Consider the following 20,000-nt stretch of genomic DNA (forward strand, 5'->3'; position numbering starts at 1 on the left):
TTTGATTCTGAATAAAACCTTATAAGTAAAAGGGTGGTGGTCAAGAAAAAACCTTTTAACGGAATCCTGAACTCGAATGATCATTGGATATTTTGGGATAATGAAAGAATTGATTGTTTTAACTCTAAGGTTGGTGAAAATTCTCTCTCTCTCTCTCTCTCTCTCTCTCTCTCTCTCTCTCTCTCTCTCTCTCTCTCTCGCGCGGGTGACAAAGAATAAATATTAATACTGTGATAATAATGTTAAAGCAAAATCATATTCCAGTAATCTGGTAGATGAGGAAGAAATGTGTTATTTTTCCACTTTCGTATGCATAATGCTAGAGGTAATAGAGATTAATTCAATTAGAATTTATAAAAACACACATGCTGATATGAATAATAGGGTTGATTACATTTCAACCCAGGCCAACTATGTAAAAGTGGAAGTATAATGAATAAATTACAAGCTTATCATCGTAAACTTTACATTTCATGGTGGACAAAATTATGAATACTCAGAATTCATAAAGAAAAAAAAAATTGTTTTAGAAAAAAAAAAAGAATCCTACTTAATTTTTTGCTTTTCATTCCTGTTTTCATTCAGCCTGGAAACCTCATTTGAATTTAATTAAGTGCCGTATGTTTCATCACACATGCGTTATGCAAGCCTACTAATTCTGAGGATGATATAGGTTTCACTTTAGGATGAAATGTAATTTTTAGTCTTACAACTTAGAAAATGAAGCTTTGGTTCATATTTAATCGTACTTGCGTAACTCCATGAAACAGTTTAATGTAATAGAATATTACAAGTGTTTGTCTGTTTCCAATTTGGAGAAAAAGCCATCTGGCAACATGCTGTGTGTGTAACAAGGAGTGTCAATCACACTGGGTCACTAGCTTTAATGTTCATTTAGTTTCCTGTTTCAGCCAATATCCTTATATCAAACTGATAAAAAAATGCCGTACTTTAAACCATTATATCATAAATCTCAGCGTGTATTAAAACCGTTTACAGTCCAACGCTCCCATTTTGGGAACATGACTTTCCTCTTCATAGCTACATTTACATACACTATTCAAATATTATTGTTTTATCAGGTTGAGTTTGATATTTATGTATAATTAATCATTCTATAATATGAGATTAAAGAAAGAAAATACCAATTTTCAATTTTTTTTTTTACTTTTTTTTTAATATTTTTAGCCGGTAAATAGTGACCTGAGATAAACTTTTTATTCAATAAGAAGCAAATCCTATTTTGTTATTTCATTTACTTTGTATATACCCTGAATATTTCTTCTTTGACAATGTATTTTATTTATTAAATTTATCATCATAATAATGTAACTGTAAAAGTTTTTGTACAATGTTCTCGAAATGGGAGCGTTGTACACTTAAGTATGCTGCATATCCTGATTGAAAATTTTTGTTGCTCTCTACTGAGATTGACTCAACAAGTTTACGTCTTTAGGTTAAATCTCGGGAGTGTTTTGTGCCTAGCAGGCACTTTGAACCCAGTATCTGTTGAGATAATACCAAGGAAAGTGGAGATTCATTATAGGTCTCCTATCCATGGATAGAAAAAGATTTTATGTTATCAAAATCATCATTATCATTATCAAATTCATTATTTTCATCGCCATCATTATTACCAATGCTGTTGTCATCATCACCATCTTCATTATATCATTATTTATCCTTCTTTGGGTGTGATGGTGATGTTGATGACGAGATTCATCATCGTCGTCGTTAGGCTCTTCACCATTATATCATTATATGAGGGTTATATTATCATCATATTTTTCACAACCACCTCCACCTTCAACATCTTCATCATTATTGTTGTTATCGTTGTCGTCGTCGTTATCATCATCATCATCATCATCCTCATCATCAGCATCATATAATTTTTTCATGGTTATATGGGTATTATATTATCGTCACCCCTTTTTTGATAATCGAATTCCGAAGTTATTGTTATCGTCATTCTACTTCCTTTTACTGGTAATTAGCCCGTTGATAGTTATATGCCAGCGAGAAGTTAGGTTGTAGCTGAGAGGCGAGGTGAATACAACTAAACTTTATTAAGCAATTATCGAATTTATATACAGCGACTTGCGAGCAAGAGCGTCACAAAAATTTAAACATAGTCATACATGAGATAGCATGATAACACAGGTTGGTCTATTAACAGTGCATGGAAGAGCGAGTGATAAGATAAAAAATCAAAATCGTTACAGTGTAAGAGCGTGCATGAAATACGTGCGGTACACTCATGAAGAAAATTAAAATTATGCTCTTGATAGAAAAGGTATGCCTGAAGATATTGGCGGAGTGCTTGAAGCTTATGAAAATGAAGACGAAGAGGTCAAAACTTCAGAGAAAAGGGAAGATAGCGTAAGAGGGAAAGTCTATCATTTGATTTACATTTGGTTCTAACAGGTGATAGTAAAGTTCATTTAGGAAAAGAAATGTTTGAGATATATAAGCTGTTCTTCTCGGTTGAGATCATTAGTTATCTGACCGCACAAACGAATTTGTATGCTCAACGAGATAAAAACGACATGGATTTCTATATTGATCAAGAACATATGACAAAGTTTTTGGGATTAGTCTTGATCATAATGTGCCCTCTGAGAATGACGATTGGTCGACATCTGATGACTCAGCTTTGCCAATATTTCCTAATAATTTGAGTAGGGAAAAGTTCAAGTCCATCAAGAAGTATTTTCATGTTGCAGATGAGAATAATCTGACAAATTAAAAAAAATAGCAAAGATTTTACATGTGCTTAATATGCTTAGAGAGAATTGTTAAAAACATGGCATTTTTTATTACTTTCTGGGGATTGATGAACCAACGATCTCTTAGCATGACCACCATAATGCTAAGCACTTCATAAGAAATAACCCTTTCAGATTTTGTTATAAGATATAGATGATGTGCAGTGTTGATGGATTATCCATATAACTTTTAAATTTTTTGTAATGAGGATGGAGAGAGAAGGCTGCCACTTGGATCTTCAGTCGTTATGGACAGGGTGGTGCCAGTAGTGAATAAGGAGTCACATATCGTATTTTTTACATCTTTTCACCAGTTGTGCATTGGTTTCCGTACATGTGGAACAATAAGATCAAACTGTTCAGGAAACTATACTCTTTTGTCAAAGAAGGAGTCTTAGAAAAAAAGAGTGAGGTTCTTATGACAACAGATCAGATGATAGAATTCTCTGCGCAAGATGAAGTTATAATAGTATTGTTACAGTTGTCAGTAACTATATGGAGTCAGTCCTATTCAGAAATTTAAAAAATGGGTGAATAATAAAGGAAAAAAGACAGGGGAGTAGCCATATCTTATATGTATATATGATAAAGGAAGGGGTGGCGTAGATATATACTATGAAATGGTGTCCACCCACAGGCCAAGCTGTGATCAAAGAAATGGTGGTGGAATATATTCTCTCAGCTGCAAAGCCAGCATTATAGCTAGCTACAGATTCTATCAGTATGTGAACCCTGACCTTCACGCAACCCATAAGTATTTCATTCGTGAAATAATCTGTACCCTTATAAAAATTAAATCATCCAGAAACAGACAAGGAAGGCTAACAGTTTCTGTACCAAGGGCAGAACGATATGATGAGATAAATCACTTGCTTAAACAATGCTCTCAAGAAGGTGATACTTCTGTAAGAAGAACACCCCTGAATTGCAAGTAGTGTGAAAAAAAGTTTCCATAAGAAATGTAGTATCACATTCCATAAGAATTAAGTTCAGTTAATATTAAGAATATTAAATAAGCAGTAAGGGAATTAACAGTAATAGAACTTCGACATTACAATAATGCTACATCGTAAGATTTACACTAAGGTTTTTTTTTTTTTTTTTTTTTTTTTTTTTTTTTTTTTTTTTTTTTTTTTTTTTTTTTTTTTGTAACGAGAGCAGTTTTGATTTTCTTGTCACCAAGTTTGTAATCCATAATCATCCAACTTTACCATTTTGGGGACATTACCATAAAGTGCACCTAAGCAAATAAGTTCTGAGATATTCATGCCTCTATTAACATCCTTCAATTTGCGGACATTAAAGGGTTAAAATATTTAACATTGGAAAAAAATGTTGTTGTGTTAGTAAGAGTGAGACTGAGTTGCTGACAGAGGTGTGTAAGGTAGGAATTCATAAGGGAAAATTTTTCACTAGAATAATGAATGTGATAGATATAGCAGTAAGGATCTTGGGACATAACATTACTTAGTGTGCAGATGAAGATGTATGTGGGTGGTATTCTTTTGAAAGTACTACAGCTGACAGAAGGATTAACAGCGATAAAATGTAAAGTAAGGTATGAGAAGGTAGGGATATTTTGTATGTGTATACACTGATACAAACAAGCTTCAAATGGAACTGGTAGAAGTGCAATAAAGTGTGCAGATGAATGTATTGCGTAGAATATTATTCTTATGAAAATTAAATTGAATAATGATGAAAGCAGGGACTGTTAATAAACATGGTTGGTTTGACATACCTTATCTTTGTGTTTGGAGTAGCATAAGAATTCAGAGAAATTACAACAGATGCTGGTACAGAATTGTGGAATATTAGAAATGAGGTTTGATATGGAGGAGGGAAGAATGAAAGCAGCAGGCTCATTTGTGTATTGAAGAATGAATGTGGCAGAGGATGGCAGTCTACATGAGATTTAGAGAATTTATGTAGTTCGTTTAAAGCAAAGTCTTTATGTATGACTGAATTGTTGAGGAAACTCTTTTGTGGAAGTGAACTTTGTTTAAATGCAATTTAAAGAATAAAAGTTTGTAACTTTTTTATGTGAATTATGGGCGTTGTATATGGAAAGTAAGAAGAAATTAAAGGGTTAGATGTTTGGAGAACTTAGTGGAAGTCGCCAAACGTTAAGAACATGGAGAAAGACTAATAATTTAATTTTATTACCGTGTCTTGAACCTGTTGAGAGAATGGAGACCTGGACTAAGTAAAGTGTGCGATGTGAGAAATGTTGGAGTTGAAGGGGTTGGAGAAGTTTTGGAAAGGAAGTGACTCGACATCTAGGTAGCCTATGTGGAATAAAGAGGTGAATAGCTATTGTAGTTATTTGTCAATGCTACTTCTATCTCGGTGTATAATGTGGAAAATTACTGCGCTGAAGCTCATTTAAGATTCAGAAGTTACAATAAGAATGAAGCAATAACTGCTGTATTGTTTTTATCTGGAATCACCCTCACTTAGGAGAAAGTCCTTAAAGTAAATTAAATGGAAATAACAGGGTAGTTGCTATCATGACATTACCATCTGGCTTTTCAGTGTAAAGAAGCCACATCTAAAATCCAAGGGACTACAACATAGAAATTTGTGTTCTCTGTGTTGGCATATCTGCATCCAATATTGTATTTCATCGCGTAGTGGAAAAGCTATACAGATGTGGTATTTCGCGATCAATTTACGTGCAGTGGAATATTGAGACTGAAACGTTATTGAAATTAAAATAAAAGATAACTAAGGAGAGTTATATTTTTTTGCTTATCCTTTAGCAGTGTGAACTTGGACCGAGTGTAACAATTTTTTTCGATTGATATAGGCAAAACAGGTTTTTCTTTTAAGGTAGTTACAACCAACAATTTTCTGTTTATTCTCTGATCTTTAGTTCATAGAAAAATAATATGCATGAACATGTATGTCATTTGTGTGTATTTGTTTACGAGTGGTTGTTTGTGCTGATGTAGGGATTAGATTGACGCGTAGAAATTATCGTTTTAAAATTCATCGTTGGACCTTATGATTTGCACAATATACATTGTATCCTTAAAGCATGATTACCATTACTATATGCGTTGCTACCGATTGGATGTAGACACAAATCATTTTCTTCTACATTCATCGACAACCCGATTGATATTGCCATATTAAATTGTCCAAGTCGTGGTAATTTTATTCCTCGGAGTACGTTCTATAGTGAGTACTTTTGAAGCAGAGTCTGACTAAAAAATTCCTAACTGAGCTTTCATCAGCATCGCACGTAGATGGTGAATTTTTTAAATTCAAACATTCCGGCACAAGACAGCCACTCCTTATCTCATTGCAAACCTTACATCTTTGTATAGTTAGTTTACATGCATGAGATACCCATCAGTTATTACAGAAGGCAAGAAAACACCCAGCAATAGACTTGTTTATTTCTTTGCAAAATACCATGTAAGGGTTTCGTATGACGTCATTCTTGTATTCCCCCCACATCCCCATTTTGCGTATGACTCTAGATGCTTGAAGAGTGAGTATGACTAAGACGGAGTTAATTTGTGAAAAGAAATTTATATTTCAGACCCTGGCGGAAATCGATAGATGTGATTAAGTTGGCAAAACTTTGAGAGTTGGAATTTTTTCTCCTAACCTAAATCTCGACTATTTTCCATCCTAAGTTTAATTAAGGTCCAAATGAAAACTTCTTCGTTTGTTTGAGAGGATTAAAAAGGAAAGCTTTTTTCGTCTTGCAGGGATTGGGAAGACGAGGTTTAAGCTGCAAGTTTGTTGTTATTGTTTTCCTGTTTGCATTGCTTGCAATGGCGATGCATAGAAAGGTCTGTGCAGTCTCCCAGGCAATGGGGATTTTCATTCCCTACTAATATTTGTTCAGTTTTCTTTACTTTTCTAAGACCAAGATATCACACATTCATATAGAACGTTGATCCTTCCTATTTTTACATTCTATTTGTTTATAGGCATATAAACTTTAACAATGAATACGAATGTAGCAGGCAATTGGCTGGTTTCTATCTCAGTTATTAACGAAGATTAGAGTTCCGTCTAGGTTTGTTAACTTGCTTTTAGATACCCTTAAGGACATTAACAGAATAGAGGGGAATGGCGTGTGAGTTTGAGTAAAGGGAAGGGCAATGACTAGTATGCGGATATTTGTGTGAAGGATGACGCTGACAGAACTGAAGAATGCGAGTATGTTTTTGTGTCTAGTGTTGAAAAAAGTTCTCTCAATATTTGTGTGGGAAGGGTGGAAAGGAAAGGTCACAAGAGTAGAATATATGCAAGTTTTCGTATAAACAGAGCAAAGTGAAAAAGAAGCCAATTATAAATGTGTGAAAGAAGGATTAAACGACATGAAGTGAGTGAATGTTGGTTAATTATCGGGAAGAGATATAAAAAGAAATCATGCACCTATTGGTATATTGAGGTACGGGGAGATTTCCAGAGGAATAGACTGTGTTTGTGATCTGGGAAGGATGCGTGCAAAATTCAAAATGAAAGGAAAAAGTAGGGGCAGATGTATAAGTTTTGAGAAGGAAAGTGGGTAGAGCAAAAATTAAATAAAGCAGGCATGTGTTGGTATGCTGGGAAGAGAACGGGATGAAAATTAATTGTTTTTGTCATTTTTTAGCGTAATAAAGATTTTTGTCTACCTTTTGGAAAAACAAGATTATTATTATTATTGTTTTTTTTTTTTTTTTTTTTTTTTTTTTTTTTTTTTTTTTGCCCTGGCGATATCGTGTGGTTTATACGATATAATAACAAAAAGGACATATTTTTATTGTGTTCAAGAAACAAAGAGCCGAATGGGACGTAGCAAGGGACAGTTGGGACGGATGACAGAAAAAGAAATAGAGAGTTATAACTGTCCGACTTTTGAGGTAGGAACATATTTTCTTGGCTGGCGAAATTTGCCTCGGAAAGATTCAGGTTTCTTTTTTTTTTTTTTTTATTTCCTTCCGTTGTTGACTTGTTCGCAGTTGGGGTTTCTTTTCACACAACTTTCGGTTTAACTTGGGATTTATCTTTTGTTTTATTTGCTGTTGCTTGTTTGTAAATATTTTTGTTTTAAACTGTAATTTCAAAAGAAATATATAATTGCTTCCAGCCTTCTTGCTATTTTGTTCATTTTTATTCCTCCTGTTGTTTTCTTTATAGTAGACTACCTATTCCCCCTAACACATTTTTATTCATGTCTTTTATTTAACTCTCTCTCTCTCTCTCTCTCTCTCTCTCTCTCTCTCTCTCTCTCTCTCTCTCTCTCTCTCTCTCATTTCTTAAACCATCATCACCTCTTGTTAACTTCTTCAGCGTTTTAATATCTTTCTTTTTTTAACAATTCTCCTCCCTTCCCTCTCTTACTGTTTCACTTTTCCAACTTGTTCTTTATCTCACACCGTCCAATAACGTAATCTTTCCGAGACAGGATTGGGAGTCACAAGAGCCAAGAGACAAACGAACATTCATTGTCCTCGTATTATTCCAGCGCCGTTTATCGCTTGGGTAGTTTTAAAAGGTTTGGAATGGCGTTATTGCCGAATACAGTAATGTTGAGAACAGTAGTGGGTTGAGCGTTACTGCTATAATGTGATTCGGATATTAGAACGAGGGTAATGATAACCCGGTCTCGCTTTGTGAAGACTTTGTTAATCAGTAGGAGTTTGATTTTTTCCGTATTGGGTGCAGAAGATATTTTTTTAAATATGTTTAAAGTTAATAAATAGTAAGACTAATATTTGACGATTCAAACCATGCAAAGCATACATAAATGCACACAATTGCTTTCAACATACATTTACAAGCCTCCCATAAATTCCCATCCAGAGAAACCACAGTAAACTACAGAAATCTGTAGATTTCTGTTATTTAAGATGTCTTGTGATCGAGAAACTTTTGTATACTCTTGAGAATGCTTCATTGTGGAATGCAATCAAGGATGAAGTTCTCTCTCTGTGTATCGTTTTCATAATTTCTATGTCCTTTCTTCTGTATTTCTATCTCTTTGAACTTCTTTCTCCGTTGTTGTTAGAGCTACATTTTCATGTTTCTTCACCCTGATTAACTTCCTTCACCACCTCCTTTCGAATTTAGATTTTTGCATTGTTCGTGGAGCATTACGCTTGATTCTGTTTTCTGTGTATTACTGATCTACCGGTATTAGTCATTTTTTTTATTACTGATAGGGATTTAGTTTGAAGCTTATTTTTATATTTACGTCCTAAAATTTCTTTCGATTACGTGTTTTATCTATCTATCTATCTATCTATCTATCTATCTATAAGTGTGTGTATATATATATATATATATATATATATATATATATATATATATATATATATATATATATATATATATATATATATATATATATATATATGTATGTATATATATATATATATATATATATATATATATATATATATATATATATATATATAGATCATCTTCATCATCATCATCATTATTATCTACACCTATGCCTATTGACGCAAAGAGCCTCGGTTAGATTTCGCCAGTCGTCTCTATCTTGTGCTTTTAATTCATTACTTCTCCACACATCATCTCCCACTTCACGCTTCAGTTCTCAGCCATGTTGGCCTGAGTCTACCAACTCTTCTAGTGCCTAGTGGAGCTTATTTAAACGTTTGGTGAACAAATCTTTCTTGGGGAGTGCGAAGAGCATGCCCAAATCATCTCCATCTACCCATTACCATGATCTTATATGGCACTCGAGTAATCTCTCTTATAATTTTATTTTTAATCCTGTCTTGCCATTCAACTCCCAATATCCTTCTGAGGGCTTTGTTCTCAAATCTACTAAATCTGTTGGAGTTTATTTCATTGTCATACATCGACTCATGTCCATACAGTAATACAGATCTCACTAAACTGATCTATAGTCTGATTTTTATATGTAATTTCAGGTGATTTGATTTTCGAATTTTACTTAACCTAGCCATTGTCTGGTTCGCTTTATTCAATCTTAAACGAAAATCCAATTCAAATGACCCTGTATTGGAGATCATTGTTCTTAAATAGTTAAATAATTCTACCTCATTAATCATTTCTCCTTCCAATGATATTTCGTTTTCCATTGCATACTCCCTTCTCATCATCTCTGTGTTTCTTCTATTTATCTTAAACCTAACCTCGTGTGATATTTCAAGCATTCTGGTAAGCAGGCATTGCAAATCCTGTGGTGTTCTGTTAATAAGGACAGCATCACCAGCATACTCTAGGTCTGCTAATTTCCTATTACCAATCCAGTCCAATCCTTCTCCACCATCTCCGCTGGTTCTATGCATGCCAAAATCCATGAAGAGTACTCCATTGTTCGGTGGAAATTCGTTTGATAGGACTCCACTAACATTAACTTTGCACTTGCTATGCTCATATACAGACTTAATTAGATTTAAATATCTAAGAGGAATTCCATGATAACGCAAGACTCCACAAAATTGGCCAGGGCACACTATCAAAGGCTTTATCAAAGTAAATAAATACCATCAAAAGTTAATATCTATATTTTATGCATTGCTGTACAACATGTCTCAAAATTAAAATTTGGTTAGTGCAATTTCTACCTTTTCGAAATCCCGCTTTTTAATCTCTCAGCCTTTCATCAATTTTTCTATTTATTCCCTTTAGAATAAGCTTGCTATATATTTTCATGGCAACTCTGTAACATGACAACTAACGTAAGTATATATATATATATATATATATATATATATATATATATATATATATACATATATATATTATATATATATATATATATATATATATATATATATATATATATATATATATGTGTGTATATATATATATATATATATATATATATATATAATATATATATATATATATATATATATATATATATATATATATATATATATATATATATATATATATATATGTATATATGTGTGTGTGTTACCATATAGATAGATAGATGAATAGATAAATTAATCAACAAATAATGCTGAGTCCATTGTCCATTCAATATGTGGTAGGCTACCATTACCTGTTTAATCATGATCGTGCTATATTGGTTGGAACTTGGGATTAGATATTTTTATAAAGGCTATGACGGTGAAAATAAAGATACATGGAATTTTCAAAATTAATCAACAAGTCTTGATTAATTATAACATTTTATATATCAATAAATATTAGTTGACATCGTCCTATTTAAAGAATCATTGGAGGAATTGCAAAAGGTGATAGAAGATTTGACTAGAGGAAGAAGAAATGTAAGACTGAAAATTTATATGAGAAAAACTAAGATAACGTTCAATGAAAATGTAGAGACAACATTATAAGGGTTATCGACTAACTACTGTAGATTGTTAAGGAATATGCATACTTAGGACAGAAATTATGTGTTTTCCCACGATATGAGACCGAAAATAAAAGAAGGATAAACATGGGATGGACATATTTTGGTAAATAAAATGAGATTATGAGAAGTAAAATGACACTTTCTCCGAAAAAAAAAGTTTTTCATCAGATGGTTCTACCAGTATTGATTTATGCATAAAAAAATTGGAGCCTTAATAGAGATTTAGAAGGCAAACTAGTTACAACTCAAAGAGCTATGGAAAGAATAATGAAGTGAATAAAACAAAGAGACACTAGCAGGGCAACATGGATATGATAGCAAAATAAAGTACAGGATATTCTAACAACATGTAAGAAAAAGAAATGGACATGGGCGGGGCATATAATAAGAATGACACACAATAAATGAACATTACGAATAACAAATTGAGTCCCTAGAGATTGTAAAAGAAGCAGGGGATGAAAGAGAAAACGATGGATTGACAAAAATTGCTGGTAAAGACAGGCATAGGAAGACTATAAACAGTGGGAGTGGAAGGAGGCCTTTGACATCTGGTGGACAACCAGTGAATGATGATGATGTAAATATGCATTTACACATATATGCATAAAGATATATATACAATATATTTATGCTACTGTACATACATACATAAAAGCAGTATACAGAAATACGGATACACACACTCATATACATATATATATATATATATATATATATATATATATATATATATATATATATATATATATATATATATATATATATATATATATATATGTATGTATGTATCATGTATATATATACTGTACACACACACACACACACACACACACATATATATATATATATATATATATATATATATATATATATATATATATATATATATATATACATATAAATATATATATAAATATTTTTGGGCTCAGGCCATGTCGTCCTGATGGAAGTTCCTAATAGGTAGCTTCCTAGGGTATATTTGACTACAGTGATATTCCCAGAGAATTTTACCTTAAGGTATCCAGAATTCTAACTCCTGGAGCGAATATCCCTAAATAATCTCACAGGGACATCGCATAATATCAGAGGACGTAGTCTTGACACGTCACATGGCTATCTTCACCCCGAACAGTATTAACGCTTCGAGGGGTTACAGTGACAAGAATTTGAAACGAGAATGAAAAGAGAGCCGCTCATAAGGCATCTCTCCTATTCAGTTTCCAGTGTGTATCTGATGAAGGCAGTAGCGCCCTCTTTATTCCTTTTCGTGTAGCTCTACTACTCGGTGTTTTCCCTTGTGTTCTCTCGTTATTTTGGATTTAATCCAACATTTTGATGACTTCTCCGGCCTCTTCTGTCTCTGGAAAGTTGAGTATTATCTTTACTATGTATAAATGTAAGCTCTTGTCATTTCGTATTAAATCAAAAGTGATATTAACGTAAACAAGAGTTGTTGCCTACCGAAGGCATCCTGGATGCTATCGCTCGCTATTTATGGGTCATTTAGTTAGCTAGAGCGACGTTCCCGGTTTGTTTTGCTTCAATGATCTAGTTATTTAGCTCCTCTAGGAATGCTTATATAATGCCGTTAGATTTTAGTTCGGTGTTTTAGGTAACCGATCTTGCCCTTGGTAGCCTAGGCGTCTGCCCCTAATACTTTCATGCATGATATAAGTTTTTCCGAGTGTTATTTTATTGAAGCTTTAGGCAAATATTTTATACATGTAAGATATTGTTGAATGTTCTTTCCAAGATTGTATACGAGAGAGTTTCGGTGAATTAGGTAATCGATTTTCACCTTACCTAGGCTAGTAACCTAGGTACAGTAGTATACTTTGGCTTAATCCTAGCAGTTCTATCTGTATAATAATTCAGGTATAACTATTCTAGGATATGTCTGTCCTGACCTGATAACCAGAGTGACTGGTTTTTTGGGTTAGGGCAGAACATCAGAGTTTGTAGTCTGTGGTCTGCTTCTTCCTAGCATAGAGAATGAGTCTCCTTTGCTAGGTTAGGGGAGGATACAGGAAGCTTTGCTTCCCTAGTCTACGTCTGAAGGATTCTGTACGAGATAATTCCTTCCTCTAGTGGCCTAACAGACGGTCCTGTGTTGTTTTTCTCGGGCTGGAGAATGAGTTTTCTCTGTTGCCCGGCGAAATAACTTCACCTAACTTTGTTCTGGTTGGGAGGAGGATAGCAAGTATTGCCAGTCTTCCTCCCTAATAGAAAACTCTAGGTTAGGATGAGTTTCCCTAATTGCTGAGTGTGTCTCTTGCTAGAACGAAGTTTATAGGACCCTTATCCCTTCCCCACCTCTCTTTTTTTAATTATCTTTTGGCCGCAGTCCTACTTCCGTACCTAGTGTAAGTTAGGATGGAGGACCGGCTCAGCTCTCTGCCGGCTGGCAATTACGTGTCGGCCGGCAGAGACCCCTTTTTCTTTGCAGAGTGAACCCCAGACCTCCCTTGGTCTCCCTTCCAAGTCTGCCGGTAGAGTCCGGCAGGCTATGGACTCTTTGGAAGCCTGAATACTACATTCTCCCCTTCCATAAGTTCACTCTTTCTGGATGGAAGGTCGTATAGCAATGCCGCCTTATAACCTTACATCCATACTGTTTCTCTGACTATTGTGTTGTACCCCTATCCCGGCTGCCGGCTTAACAGCCGACAGCCGGGCAGGTGGAGGTTCTCTGGTTCTTAGCTTTTGCCTGCCAGCAGTGGAAAACATCCCGAATCTGCTGGCCAGTACAATTAGCGGCCGGCAGCAGGGTATTAGTGTTTTCAGCTGTCGACCGGCAATGATTGCCGGCCGGCACACATTTGCGAATCAGTGGGCTGCCGTCTATTAGTTAAAGGTAGTATATCTTTGAACTATACAGGGGTAGATGCTGGCCGGCACAACAGCATGCGATGTACAGTAGTTACTATATTTGTAGTGTAGTACACACTGCATTAGTAAAACTACAGTACAGAGTTTATGATAACACTAAAGTTCTTCAACATACTTAATGTTATCTTCAACAGCCTTTTGTTGAGACCGTACAATATATAGAATGTGAGTTCTTTCTGTATTCTTTCTATCCCGTATATTAAAACTTTATTTCAAGGTGTGAACTACACCTTAAATTTCCGTTTAAGAAATTACATAAGGTATTCTAGAATAGAATTAACCTTAGTTTTAATATCTTGGGAGGTTACAGCAATTGACTGGACAGGAAATACAAGTATGTGTCTTTCCTTCTTTCTTATATAGCTTTTCTATATAAGCTAAATGTTTCACTTGATACTCATGGATTTTTCTTCTCTTTACAGGAGGACCATCCGAAGTGTGGGAGTGTGTTCTGTAATGTCCGCAGTAAGAACTTCTGTGGACATCAACTTTGCAGGAGGCACGCAGCATGCGCAGCCTCCAGAGGTGACCTCCGGTAGTGGGACCCTCAGGTTTGTACAGTTTGTTCTAACCTGATTACCGAGGCTTTTGACGACCCTAAGTCGACGGAGTCAAGGGATGCTGCCAGGGAAATGTTACGATCCTGGGTGAGGGGTTTTCAGAAAAACACCCCAGGCCCCTACCTTCCAAATGAGAAGATGAGGGCCTACCTTTTCCCTAAAGCATTGGCTGATGCAATCATCCCCCAGCCTCAGGTGGAGATGCCAACTGCCCAGAATCCGGTAGATTCTGAAGTCTCGGCCGCCCTTCAAGTCATCCAATTGGACGATAGGATGTCGGAGGTGTCAGATTCTACTGAAAAAGATCTTCTAGGAGAAGGTCAGGAGGAGGAGCTGTTCCAGGCTCCTCAAGTAGAAGAGGAAGAAATCGACTAGGTGTCGGTTACATCGGTTCCGGACCCAGAACCTGTTCCCTCTACATCGTCTGCTATCCCAGATGAACTGGGAAGGACTCTTTCTTCCATTGTTGAGATGATCCAACAAATTCAAAGGAAGAATGATGAGAAGGAAGCTGCAATGAAACTGGAGATACGCAGACTTGCAGCATCACGTGGGCCCCAGAAGCGGCTCAGCGTGAAGGATCTTCCTTTGTGCTCGGATACCAATCCTTGGAGGTATGCCGAACACATGCCAATGACAACCGGGAAGATCGTGATTTCAGAAAAGTTGGGAGCAATTCCCCTGGAAGAGGTGGAATTTTGGCCCAACAAAGATTCTTATCCGGACTGCTATGTCCGTCTTAGGAAGGAGCCACCCTCAAAGGAGGAGACGGAGCCGAAGGAGGTCATAGTTTTTTACCATAGTAAAGCTCAGGCGTTACTAGCGAGCTCGATGAAAGAGAGGGGCTTCACTAACTCAAAGGTGCCTGCCTTGAGTGAGAAGCTTCCCTCCTTTGTGGCCTCTCCTACCAGAGCCTTTCCCTTCTTGGAAAAGGGATATAAGGCAGCCTTAAAGGCGGTGGAGGCAGGGAAACCATGCCCCTCCTTGGAGGAGTGCAAGCCGCTATCTCTGACCTTGCCCTTGGACCAAGAAGACTGGAAGGACGTACACCTTACCTTCTCAGTCGGGAAGCTGGAAGCTGATATTGCTGAACTTCAGTTCGGTGAGGAGCTTCCAAAACTGTCGGAGGTTCTCTTGTGTAGAGAGCAAGAGACAAAGGAAAGACTTGGGGCATTGATGCCGTTGCAAACGACATTAGAAACTATGGCAAGTGACCCCAAGAACCAGGACATGTTCATGGTAGTGGCCAAAACTCATCTGGCCACAGTTACGAAGGATCTCTATAGCTTTATTAAAGCTAGGAGAGCCTGTAGAGAGTTCGTGTTCGCCTCGGCTGCGGCGAGGCACGAACCGAGGAAACTGATCTCCTCTCGTATCTGGGGTAAAGACCTCTTTCCCAATGAAGTGGTTAAAGAAGTAGTAGACAAGGCTGCCACAGAGAATAGGAACCTTCTCAAAAAGTGGGGCTTAGATCTTAAGAGAAAGTCTTCTCCGGATGAGGGTCCCCAACCCAAGAAGAAGACAAAAAGGCCTAGGCCATCCTCTCGGCCGGCTAAACCCTACCGACAGCAACAACTTCCTGTGACCGCGGTGCCTCAAATAGTGGCACAACCTCCAACCACGTACCAGCTGGTACATCAACAAGTGGCGACACATTCGCCAGTTTTTAACCCAGCCTTCGAAAGGCAGACTTCTTCCTTTCATTCGAGAGCTAGAGGAACAGCCAGAGGTTCTTCTAGACGCCCTTCAAGAGGAAGGGGATACAGGGGAGGTCGCAGTCAAGGAGGCAAGGCCTCAGGTCCACAACAACAGAAGTGAGATACTTCCAGTAGGAGGGAGACTTCAGCTATTTAGGGATCGCTGGACCTTCGATCCCTGGGCCCACAGCCTAATTAAAAATGGATTAGGTTGGAGCTGGAGCAGTCCTCCACCTCAATTCCCTCAATTCTTCCAACACTCAACCCCCGTTCTGGAAGAATATGTCCGAGAACTCTTAGACAAAAGAGTAATCCGGAAAGTTAAGTCCATAAAATTCCAAGGAAGGCTGTTTTGTGTTCCAAAGAAGGACTCAGAAAAACTCAGTCATTCTAGACTTGTCGCCACTCAACAAGTTCATAGTGAACTACAAGTTCAGAATGCTCACGCTTCAACACATAAGGACCCTACTGCCCAGAAGGGCATATACTGTCTCTATAGACTTGTCTGAAGCTTATTGACACGTTCCAATTAATCGTCAACTCTCCTCCTACCTAGGCTTCAAGTTACATAGAAAACTTTACGCCTTCAGAGCCATGCCTTTCGGGCTAAACATAGCCCCAAGGATTTTCACGAAGCTCGCGAACGCAGCCGTCCATCAATTACGCCTAAAAGAGGTCAAAGTAGTAGCCTACTTGGACGACTGGCTGGTGTGGGCAGCATCCAGGACGGAATGCATGCAAGCTTCTAAGATAGTGATCCAGTTCCTGGAACATCTGGGATTCAAGATCAACATAAAAAAGTCTCGACTTTCTCCAGCTCAAAAATTTCAGTGGTTGGGAATCCACTGTAATTTGGAGTCACATCGACTTTCCATTCCTGGTAAGAAGAGGAAAGAAATAGCAGGATCTGTCAAGGCACTATTGATATCCAAACGGATATCAGGACGCAAACAGGAGAGAGTGCTGGGCTCTCTACAGTTTGCTTCGATAACAGATCCAGTGCTAAGAGCACAGCTAAAGGATGCAACAGGAGTCTGGAGAAAATACGCATCAAACGCGCGAAGAGATCTAATAAGACCACTACCGACTCGACTGCGAACACTTCTCAAGCCGTGGTCCAATGCCAAGCAATTGAAGAAATCAATACTTCTTCAACCTCCTCCCCCGTCAGTAACTATTCACACAGACGCTTCAAAGGAAGGCTGGGGAGGTCACGCTCATCAGATGAGAGTCCAAGGAGCTTGGTCTAATCTTTTCAAGTCATTTCACATCAACTTTCTAGAAGCCATGGCAGTACTTCTGACACTAAAGAAAGTTTCTCCTCGCCACTCGACCCACATAAGACTGGTTCTAGACAGTGAGGTGATAGTGAGATGCCTGAATCGACAAGGGTCGAGGTCACCTCAAATCAACCAAGTGATGTTGGCCATATTCCGTTTGGCGGAATGGAAGAAATGGCACCTGTCAGCAGTTCACATTCAAGGGTTCCGCAATGTGACAGCGGACGCTCTATCCAGGTTTACACCTATAGAGTCAGAATGGTCCCTTGACGTAGGATCGTTCTCCTTCATCTCGAGCCAAGTCCCGGAGCTGCAGATAGACCTCTTTGCGACGAAAGACAACAAGAAAATAGGTTGTTACGTGTCCCCATACGAGGATCCGCTAGCGAGGCAGTGGACGCTATGTCCCTAGACTGGAACAGATGGTCCAATATTTATCTGTTCCCTCTGCATAACCTCCTTTTGAAGGTTCTCGATAAGCTGAGATCCTTCAAAGGGAAAGCAGCAATAGTGGCCCACAAGTGGCCAAATAGCGTGTGGTTCCCTCTGGCAGTGGAACTACGACTAAAATTCGTACCGCTACCGGATTCATCCCTGTCTCAGCGAGTTCAGAATTTGACTGTCTTCGCTCCATCACAGAAAACACAGAACCTACATCTCATGATTTTCTCTCCTTAGCGATGAGAAAAAGATTCGGTGTTAAAAGTCAGTTTAGACTTTTGGAGGAAACCAGGAGACATTATGAGGCTTCAGGGAAGAAATAGCTATCCTTTGTCAAGGCGAAGAAACCATAAGAAATCTCGACAGATTCCTATTTATCATTCTTCATTCACCTTCATGAGAAAGGTTTAGCAGCCAACACAATTCTATTGTTCAAGCCTGCCTTGACTAGTCAGATACCATATGCCTTACAGGTCGACCTTTCTAACGACGTTCTTAATGAACTACAAAGGCCCATGCTGGGCTTAGCCCTTCACCGCCTCCAAAGACCCTTTGCATGGTTATTAGATATGATTCTTCATTGTGTATAAATAATGAACAATGAGGAATGCACTTAGAAGGTTTTGAATTTAAGTCATATTTCTGTTTGTACTCGCTTTGGGGGCCAGAGTTAGTGAAATAGTGGCTCTCTCTAGAGAGGAAGGCCACGTCCAGTTCTTGGAGGGAGAACTGAATGTATTTCTAGACCCAACGTTTCTTATCAGGAATAAGCTACCCACCAACAAGTGGGGTCCCTAGAGAATCTGCCCTCTGAAGGAAGATGCATCTCTATGTCCAGTGGAGTGCCTAAAGGTCTATCTTCATAGACCTTCAGACTTTATGGGAGAACAGCTGTTCAGAAGAGAAATCCTGGGTTCTAATTTATCTATAACTAAGGGTGAAAATCACCCGTGTTATTCTCAAAACGGATCCAGACAGTACACCCGTTAGTCACGATCCGAGGAAAGTTGCCTCTTCCATAAAATTTCTTTAATTATATGGACTTTGAACCTTCTTGTTTGTACACCGGCTGGTAGTCATCCGAGGTGTTCTTTATGCACTATGCGAAGCAAGTGGAGCAACTTAAGAGGTCTGTGGTAGCAGCAGGTAGAATTCTTTAACCTACTGTTTCAAATCTGCGAGGAACGATGTAATTAATTTGGGACGATTAATTAAGAGGGTGCGTGTGTAGTCACTGTATGTTACTACACACTGAGCGATAGGCCACGAAAGTGTCCTTACGAACTGTTCCATTGACGTCGGTGAACTATAGCATAATGCGGACACTTGTGCCAAGCGTTTTTTACGCTAGTGTAATTAAACAGTGTATAGACTATATCATTATTATTAACAATTCAATTGAAGTGGCAAATCTGTTCCCTATTAGACGAAACAATATTTTCTGTTGACTATTTTTCTTTATGCTTTAACGCTTATCATCCACATTTTATAAATTTTATAAATGTTGATCTGATATGTACGTTTATTAAATTTTAATAAACTAGTTCATAGTGAACCCTGTGTCTTATTCGCCCACACTCATTTTATTAGAAATGTACTGAGCATTAAGATTAAAATATGGATAATTTTATCATGGTATGTCTTTTAAGACTGTACCCTGATTCAAGCAAAAGTCCACTCACTTTAACCCTTCCTTAGGAAGGGTTGACGTGGTACCCTAACGGGATAGTGGCAAAGAGGCAAAATTTGTTCCTATGCGGATACAACCATTATCCAATAGTTAATAAGAGTAGTCACATTGGGAAAGGTGTCACAAATTCATACTGACATTGGTGACTCTTATACAAACTTTGCCTTATAATGTATAGAGCGAGACCACTATACAAGCTTGTCATTTTGTCATCCATAGTTATTATGTACTCCTCGAGACTTTTTCCAGAGTCTAGTACGACTCTTCCCTGTAGGGGGCAGGAAGCACTAACATAGTTCATGCTTAGATGAAATGATGTATGATGGTAAGATCATAG

General features: G+C 37.4%; 1 protein-coding gene and 1 pseudogene across 7 annotated transcripts in view; both read left to right on the forward strand.

Annotated features, from left to right (window-relative positions):
- The window catches only part of LOC137655741 (uncharacterized), a 1,545,462-nt gene that overhangs the window by 1,034,377 nt on the left and 491,085 nt on the right, over nt 1–20,000 (forward strand). The window lies entirely within an intron of this gene.
- Nucleotides 1,947–2,749, forward strand: LOC137655897 (uncharacterized; annotated as a pseudogene).

This window comes from Palaemon carinicauda, chromosome 16 (assembly GCF_036898095.1).
Source record: "Palaemon carinicauda isolate YSFRI2023 chromosome 16, ASM3689809v2, whole genome shotgun sequence".
Lineage (NCBI taxonomy): Eukaryota > Metazoa > Arthropoda > Malacostraca > Decapoda > Palaemonidae > Palaemon > Palaemon carinicauda.